Below are 8740 nucleotides of genomic sequence, written 5' to 3'. Positions count from 1 at the left end.
ATTATTTTGAGGAGACTTGAAGCAAGAACAACTTATTCAGCAGGTCTAGCCTGCAGTTCAAGCTGCCCTGCCACTTGGGCTACATGACTTAGTAGATAAGGGGTGTCAAATCAGGCCCATTATCTGTTTTTGAATGACCTATGAGCTAAGAATAGTTTTTATATTATTATAATAGTTGAAGAGACAACAAAAGGATAATAATATTTCATGACATATGTAAATGACATGAAATATAAATTTCCATGTCCATAAAGCAACTTTTATTGGAATATAGCTACCCATTTCTTTTATTGTCTATAGATGCTTTCATGCTACTATGTGATGGATAGTTGTAACAGAGACTGTATTGACCATGAAGCCTAAAATATTTACTATCTATCCCTTTATAGAAAAATTTGCCACTCACTTCAGTAGAAAACAAAACAAAACAAAACAGGAACTTGCAGTATAGCCTCTGGCAGGCCTTAAAAAGAAAACATGGCACAAACTCAGAATTTTATATTACCATCCACTCTTTTTCCAAGGATAAAAGCCTTGAGTTCAACAGTATAGATATTCCCTCACCTGGGTTGATCTAGATATTGCCACTATTAAATGCCCCACCTGTCGACCTCAGAGACCATTTGAAAAGTTGGTTTTGGTGTTTCTAGAATTAAAATTCCTGATAATAAAGCACAAATTAAAAGCATGACCTAAAATGTTCATGATGATTTGGGTATTATCTAATTCACTAAGTCATAAAATTGGGTGTATATTCCAACATTCCACTGATAACTAGAGATAAACTGTGTAAGAACAAAACAAAGGCAGGCTGGATAAAACAAATACACTATACAGACAGGTAACTCAGACATCCACCGTACCTGTTTCTTCTGCTTTATTGCCTCTGCTTCATATGACAACTCAGGTTTCACAAGGAGCTCTCTATAACCACTTTATGCTGCAGGAAAAAGCATGTTCCTACACAGTATGTTGACACCACCTGGAAGTGGATAGCCCCACTCATGGGAGGTCGGAAAGCTATAGTAAAGGGAATTTCTCTCAGCAGACAGAACTTGAGGCGGGGCATCTGTCTGTTCCCTTCATGTGAAAAGAGAGATTAAGGACAATGTCTATGCTAGCAAATGTGTTGGATGGCCAGTTAAGGTTTTTAAAAGTACTAGATTTAAAATATTGGTGATAAATCTGGGCAACAGGTAATTGAATGGACTTCTGGGTATAGGCACCAATGATGGAGATAATGTATTCACTGTAAATGAGCATCAGAAAACATTTAAATAAAAAGATATTGTGACTGTTCAGATAGGTGTTATTTACTCTTTCCTAGACATTTGTTTCTTCCTTGAGAGATTTACATAGCATGGAGATTACCATAAAGGTCATACATAATTTCTATATCCCAGAATTATCCTCACCAAGAATCTGGCTATTGCCAGACCCCAGAGGCGAATACCGAGCACCTGATATAGTATTATTTCCCAAAAAAAATAGCCATTCATCTGGCGGCAGGCTGATTATGTTAGCTTCTTTCATCATATTTATCCCCATATGTAGATACACACACACACACACACACACACACACACACACACACACACACACATTTCTTCCTGCCAGTAACACTTCTGCCGGCAACACCATTCAGAGACTTTCAAATATCCATTTCTATGACATGCTACATAACATCACCACCAATCAAAGTATATGTTATCCATTTGTACAAAGAAGCAAAGCAGTGAGCTGACAATCCATAGAGTTCACTTACTTAGCATATGCTCATGATTCAATTACAGCTGGCTTTATAGAATGATGAAGCAGCTTACTAAAAGTTCAGTTACAGCACTGAGTAGGGAACAAGTCTCTCTGAGGTCATGGCATTCTCAGTTTATTGCATGATGTTTATTCCATAGACCAGAAACCACTATGTGGTGTTATAGCTGGAATACATACAATAGAGAAACTAAGGGATGAGGGTCAGAGTGTTTTCTCTTCTTATTATTACACAAAATAAATCACTAGAGAATTTTTGCTTACTGTCTCCATGACCTTGATTTTAGTGGCTTTGGAAGTCCTAATGTCTAGGGAACACAGTTACACTCCTTTAAATAAGAAACTGAAATTTCACTGTGTTCCTCATATCATTCAGAGAGGTGGATGACTCCTGGCAAAGGATTGATCTTCATTATCAAGGAGAAAATGGATGGCTGCTACACAGTAGGACAAGGAATACAATGTCTGGGACTAAAGGATTTGCTAGCTTTTAGTACCTTTTACTAGCCCCTTAGTCAACGGGACATGGCAGCAGTCTAATAAAAACAGGGCTCAGATTCTAGGAATAAGGGTTTGGGTCACCCCACTTGGTAAATAATCCTAACCGTTTTAGGTAACTACAGAGGATAAAAGAAGCATTAAATGTGTGTTGAAAGGCTGAATTTATAGAACTAAGACTGAGTCAGGTTTTATATTAATCATTTCTTATATTAAGAAATGGTGGTGGCAAACATTTTATATTTTAGGTGATTATACATCTAAAGTGATATTATCATGTGAATAAATGGGAGCTTATGACATTTTGTATGGTTACACAAATTTCTCATCAAGAAAAAGAACAAGCTAGGTACTAAGAAACAAAAGGGATGAACTGTGCTGGATATTTTTGTTTGCTTCTCCAGATTTCCTTTTCATCCTTTTCCATTGTGTTCCATTTCCTGGGACATTAGCTGTATAGACTACATCAATGAGCTATTTTCCCCATAGGGTTTGTTTGACCAGCGGTTTCACCATTGGATTGGTTTAGCCACCTGCAAAGGATATGACAGAAGGATTGGGTTGTATATTCCTCTAACTCCAGCCAAGTCTATTAAACATCATAGCTTCTTTCTGGGAGTCTCTCATATAACCATAATCAACATTTTCCAGGCTCTAGTGATTGTTCCATCCTCTTGCCTCTTCAGATTTATGAGTATGAACAGATCTTGGCAGTCCCTAGATGCTTCACCCAACTTTTCTGGTTTCCTCAATCACCTACACTTTGTAAATAGTCTTTTCACTAATATTTCCTTAGATATATTTCAAATACATCTTTTTTGAGTATGAAATCTGTTTCTATGGAGAACATAAATGATAGAAGCACAGATAGGCAAAATATTAAATCTCGGATATTATTTTTTCTTCTACCTCTTAAGTCTAAAATATTAAAAGTTCTAGGTAAAGTACATGTCATTGTCTTAGAAAATGTCACCTATACCATATTTTCTTATGGCAGTTAAGCCCTAGCTTTGATGAGAGGGTAATATGAGAATAAATGGATCCGCTTTGCCTTTTTGTGTGCATGCTTTAGAAAAATGACCTTTAGAAGCCATGCACTGGAATATACATACAAACTGATTTTAAACATTTTTGACAAGCTTAGTGAACTCAAAGCCTCTATTGCTGTGTAAAAACAAGTTTGTTAAATAATTTCTATTTAATAGTTGTTAATGATTATAGCTACCTCCATATGGTTTTGTTTTTCATCATGTTGTATAGTCTTAGTACGGTCGTGAAAAAATGTAAACACTTTATTCAAATGATGAAATTTTGTATGGATGAGAAATTCATTATGACATTGCAAAACAAAAATGAATAATCTAAGCTTAATTACAGATTTGGATCACCCTTCCCAGTTATTCTCAATAAAACTGGCTAAATGATAAAGAAATACAATCAATAAATATAACTAAGTAATACTTAATTGGCAAATAATATATGTATCATAGTATACTGTGCCAATGTTTTAGTCATTTAAAAATGATAACAATATGAATGTATATTTTCATAAAATTATTTATGTTTATTGCTTTATTTCGTTCTTACATCTTTAGCAATGTTAATAAATACTTTTTAACTTAGAGTCTATGTCTACATAACAAATTGCAAGTTTCAAGTACTGAAGAGTTTGCTCATAAATATAGTAAAATTATTTTTACTTTGCATGTATAACAGCATAGCTTTATACATACATGTATATATATTTACTTAGATTTAAAAATATCAATTGATAGGCATATATGAGATGTTTTCTAAAGTATGTTATGAAAATGATAATTACATTTATAAAAGAATTAATGATTAGCAATTATTAAAACTGTTCTCTTTCGAACCCTTTGAAGATGAGGTAGTTAGGTACATTCAAAGGTGTTCTGGCATCTGCAAGCAGCAGTTATGTGTAGATTTACCTCTACGAAATAAAGAAATAGAGCCAGAAGCATCTTCCAAAGTATTAGTGAAAAGAGATTAAGACAAGAGAGATACAAAAGCACAATCAATAAATTAAATCTAGGAACCCCATCAACATACTGCTTTTAGAGTAAAATATGCCATATAAAGTTTTCTCTTGTAAAAATAAATCAGATTTCATGTGAGATTTTCTGCCCCACTCCCAATAGCTTCATGGTAGTCTGTTTTCCTTTTGACTCCAAGTTCTCCTTCTGCTGAATTAGTTTAGTTTCTGTATCATTTTACGAGCTGTTTCTACTGCTAGGTTTGCCATATTTTAACAAATAGAACTTTGAATTTTAAATCAAATAAGAATTTCAGATAAATTATTATTAGTTTTTTTTTTTTTTTTTTAACTATAACTCTCCCATGTAATGTTTGGAACATTTCTATTTTTAAAAAAAATTGTTGCTTATTACTTATTTGATACACTTAACTGGGTGTTCTCTATTTTATTTGACAATGCTACGTACTGCCTACTAGATTACTCTTTGATGGAATTCAGCTGCTTTTTATTAGTTTCTCCCTCTCTCATCTCCCATTACAATGAGATTCTTTCCATGCAAAATAGTTTTTAATGAAGTTTTGGGAGAGATACAGGAAAGAAAAAAAAAACGTATGAACAATAGGTATTTTTAAACACAATCTATTTTTCCTATTTACATAAAATTCACTGCTCTTTGTCATCAAACTATGTATTTTTAATTGGTGTTAACTGATTACAAGAAAACAGGTAGCTCTATGCATCTATCATCTATCATCTGTCTATCTATCTATTTATCTATCTATCTATCATCTATCTATCGTCTGTCTATCATCATTATCTTTCATCTTTCTATCAACCTTAAAGTTCCTTTAAGATTCTAGAATTTTATAATTCCATATACTGATTTTGAGAAATAAGAATCTACCTTAATATAAAGCAAGAAAACAGAATAGATGAGATAAGAAAACAAAGAGAGATAAGAAAAAAATTAATCTGGAAAAGACTAAAATTACCTTGAGACTTGATTTTTCCCCCCTTATTACGCCCTTCCTTTAGTCTCCCTCCTTTTACAGACCAGTGGAACAAGCCTAGACTTTGTAATTGACAAGACTGACACAGTATTTTATTAGTTTGATAAATTTTGTAATTTTTAACTTTTCTGAGCCCTAGTTGATTTGTACAGCCTGATATTTTCTTCAGGAATTTGCTCAAATATAAAATAGAAAAACAAACATATACTTTATTTTTCTCTACAGCAGTTATCATATCTCTCACATCATATAATTGTTCTTATGTTAACTTGTTTATTTTTATTGCCTATCTCCTCACAGCAGAAGGTAGCCATCGCAGTGACCAGGATTTTGCCTGTCTGCTTCTTTACTATATCTATAGCACTTGAAACAGTTTCTAGCATCTGAAAGGACACAATGTTTATTTATTGACTGAACAATGAGCTTTACCTAGTTCTGTATACACTTAAGGGGCTAAACCAAATTCCAGGTTTTTTCTGAAGCTTTAAAGGCATACTGAATATAAAGAATTAGGATAGTGCCTGGCTCATGGTATGTAGAAAATGAATGCTTAATTTTATTGTTATTAACACAGTGCACTTTCCTAGTCATGTAGTAGTAAATTAATAGATTTTAATACTCTTTCCTTTTCTTTAAATTTCCTTTATTTATCTCCCATGTTTAATTTTTAGCTTCTCTTGCTTACCCTGAACACAATCATGAAAATGCTGGAAAATACAAATAATTATGAAAATTCTAAATATACAAAATATAAATAACAATATATGTTGTTGGAATTGCCTGTATAATTAAATTCAAATGCTTGGCAACAATAGCACAAAAGGTAGGAGGGGATTTGTGTCACATTATTTTAAACTTTTAGCACCTCATGCATTGTAGAGAAAGTACTCATTGTTATTAAACTTTACTGAGTCAAAGATTCACATTGCAGTTTCTCGAGTAAATAAAGTAGTAAAAGGGCTTACAACTAACAAAGTCATAGAGAAGGAAAATAAATTAAAGATAACTTGATCAATTCAAAAGTGAGCAAGAAGTCTATGGCCATGTCACCCTGAACATGCCCTATCTGGTCTGATCTTGGAAGCTAAGCAGGGTTGAGCTGGGTTAATACTTGAATGGGAGGCCACGTAGGAATATCAGGTGCTGTAGGTGTAAAAAAATAAGTGAGCAAGAAAGAAGAGAGTAAAACATTATAATGCTATAAATATACACAAATCCAAATATGTAAATAATTACAGTAATTCCAAGGCAAATAAACAATCAAATAAAAGATGGTTACTCTGGATCAAAAACTAGAATCTAAATATAGTCTGCATTAAAAAGGCATACCTGAAATTGAAAAGCACAGAAGAGTGTATTTTAAATGTATGGGAAATATACCAAAACAAAACAAAACAACAATAAAGAAGTTGATATTGCTATGCTGACATCAAATATGATTTTAAGGCAAGAAGAATTACTAGCACTAAAGAGAAATATTTCAACCTGATAATAGAGTCAATCTGTCAGGAGGATCATCAATTCTAAATGTATGTATATAATAACATAGGTTGATATTACATAAAGCAAAAATTGACAGAAATAAAAAATAGACATTACCACAAATATATTGGGAAACTTTTTACATATTTCTCTCTGTACCAGAACAAGAAGACAAAAAACAGTGAAGGTATAGGCAATGAGACAAAATGATGTTTTTAAAAAATTAAACCTAATTGATATAGAATATCATAAATAACAACTAAAAAGCATGTTTTTTTCAAGTATGTTTGGAACATTTACCAAAATTAATTATAGGCAGAGCAATAAAGCATGTATCATATCAATAAATTAAAATGATCTGATATAATGCAGAATAAATTTTCTTGCCACAGTGGAACTAGCCTAGGGATCAATAATAGAAAGATAACTGGAAAACTCTCAAATGTCTAAAAAAAAAATAACAAACCCTCTAAGTAACTTAGGTCCAAAAAAATGACAATAAAAATTGTAAATATTTTGAACTGTATGATAATGAAAGTGATACTTGGTAACCCTTTTGGATGTAATGAAGATATAATTTAAGGGAAAAAAATGGAACATGCCAGTGAATTTATTAGAAACAATTTAATTAGACATCTCTAAAAAGTATAAAAAGACTTCTAGCATGTCCATGTTCCTGCCAAAGACTGGAAAAAAACAGAGAAAACTTAAAATGTGTGTGTGTGTGTGTGTGTGTGTGTGTGTGTGTGTGTGTGTGTTAAAATATTAGAGAGCTGCTGGACTCAAGGTAACAAAATTTCCAAGAAGCAAAGCAAAATCTTTTGGAGAGATAGGACAACACCTGGCAGTTTCTTTTTTTCTTGCTTCTCTCCTCCCCACTCCCCATTAGAGTGTAGGATATTAGTTGCATTCAAAGTAAAACAGTGCCCAAGAGCATGAAAAACAGCAGAGCATTAAGGAGTCTCACAGGGATAAAATGACAAAAAGTAAACACAAATTAAAGTATTTGGCGATCAGGTTCTATGTAAAAAACAAGAGAAACAGAGGACTGAGTCTGATGCTCTTGAGTTTTTATACTTATGATATTTGCTGAATTCCAAAGTCATAGAGACAGATCTAGGATGCCAAGAAGAAATTTGTACAATCTATGGTAAAATCTTCCAGTTTCTAGTTCTGCATGTAAGTTACCACTCCCTGTCCTAACAAGTAAAAAAGCTGAACATGCTGAAACATCAACAGCTGTTCTTGGAATCAATCCTAAGAGAAGGAAGGACACAGAGCAAATGACTGTCCCCAAGACTGGAGAGATAGATACAGGCAAATAGAGGGAGTCAGGGCTTTTCCTGAGCACAGACTAAGCAAAGGAAACCACTGCAGAGCTACTGCTGCCCGAGGGAAACCGAGCTGTAACTGACAAATTGCTGGAGACACAGTGCCCGCAACTTTGAGAGTTAAAATCTCCAGGGTCCTGCCACAGGAGGACATCTGCGACACAAAGTTATAAGATTTACCTCCAGGAGCTTGAGCGGATTCCCATAGTAAATAGCCTAGAAAAATCTCATTGGGTTTCAGGCAGGTGGGACAAGAAAAAGAGCCATTTTCAAATTTACCTGAGAGCTTTTCTTAACAAGGCCCGTCCTCAGAGCGAGCTAGTTAACTAGAGCCTAACATGCTGCAGCATTACAGGAGCTTAACTGATTTGGGGATGGAAAATATCTAATTCCCGCCCATTCTAGCCATGCTGTCCTACCAATAAGGGAGGAAAAAACCTGAGAAACACTTGAGATGCTCACAGTCCAGAAGAAATATGCTCACTAAAAAATGGAGATCTAATCACAGGACTATGGAATGCTTGCCCTCCTTCCTCATCTCACCACATTACTAAAAGTCTATTCACAGCAGCTCCTTTTACCTGCTACATCATGTCCGACTATCAAGAAAAAATTACAAGGTATGACAAAGGCAAAACAATAACAACAAAGCA

The 8740-nt window shown here is 33.9% G+C and overlaps 1 pseudogene; it reads left to right on the top strand.

Annotated features, from left to right (window-relative positions):
* Positions 1-6307: 6307 nt before the first annotated feature.
* On the top strand, positions 6308-6426 carry LOC118610513 (annotated as a pseudogene).
* The last annotated feature ends 2314 nt before the right edge of the window (positions 6427-8740 follow it).

This window comes from Rousettus aegyptiacus, unplaced genomic scaffold (assembly GCF_014176215.1).
Source record: "Rousettus aegyptiacus isolate mRouAeg1 unplaced genomic scaffold, mRouAeg1.p scaffold_m13_p_12, whole genome shotgun sequence".
Taxonomy (NCBI): Eukaryota; Metazoa; Chordata; class Mammalia; order Chiroptera; family Pteropodidae; genus Rousettus; species Rousettus aegyptiacus.
The sequence above is the reverse complement of the archived record's forward strand: the minus strand, read 5'-3'. Positions and strand labels throughout refer to the sequence as shown.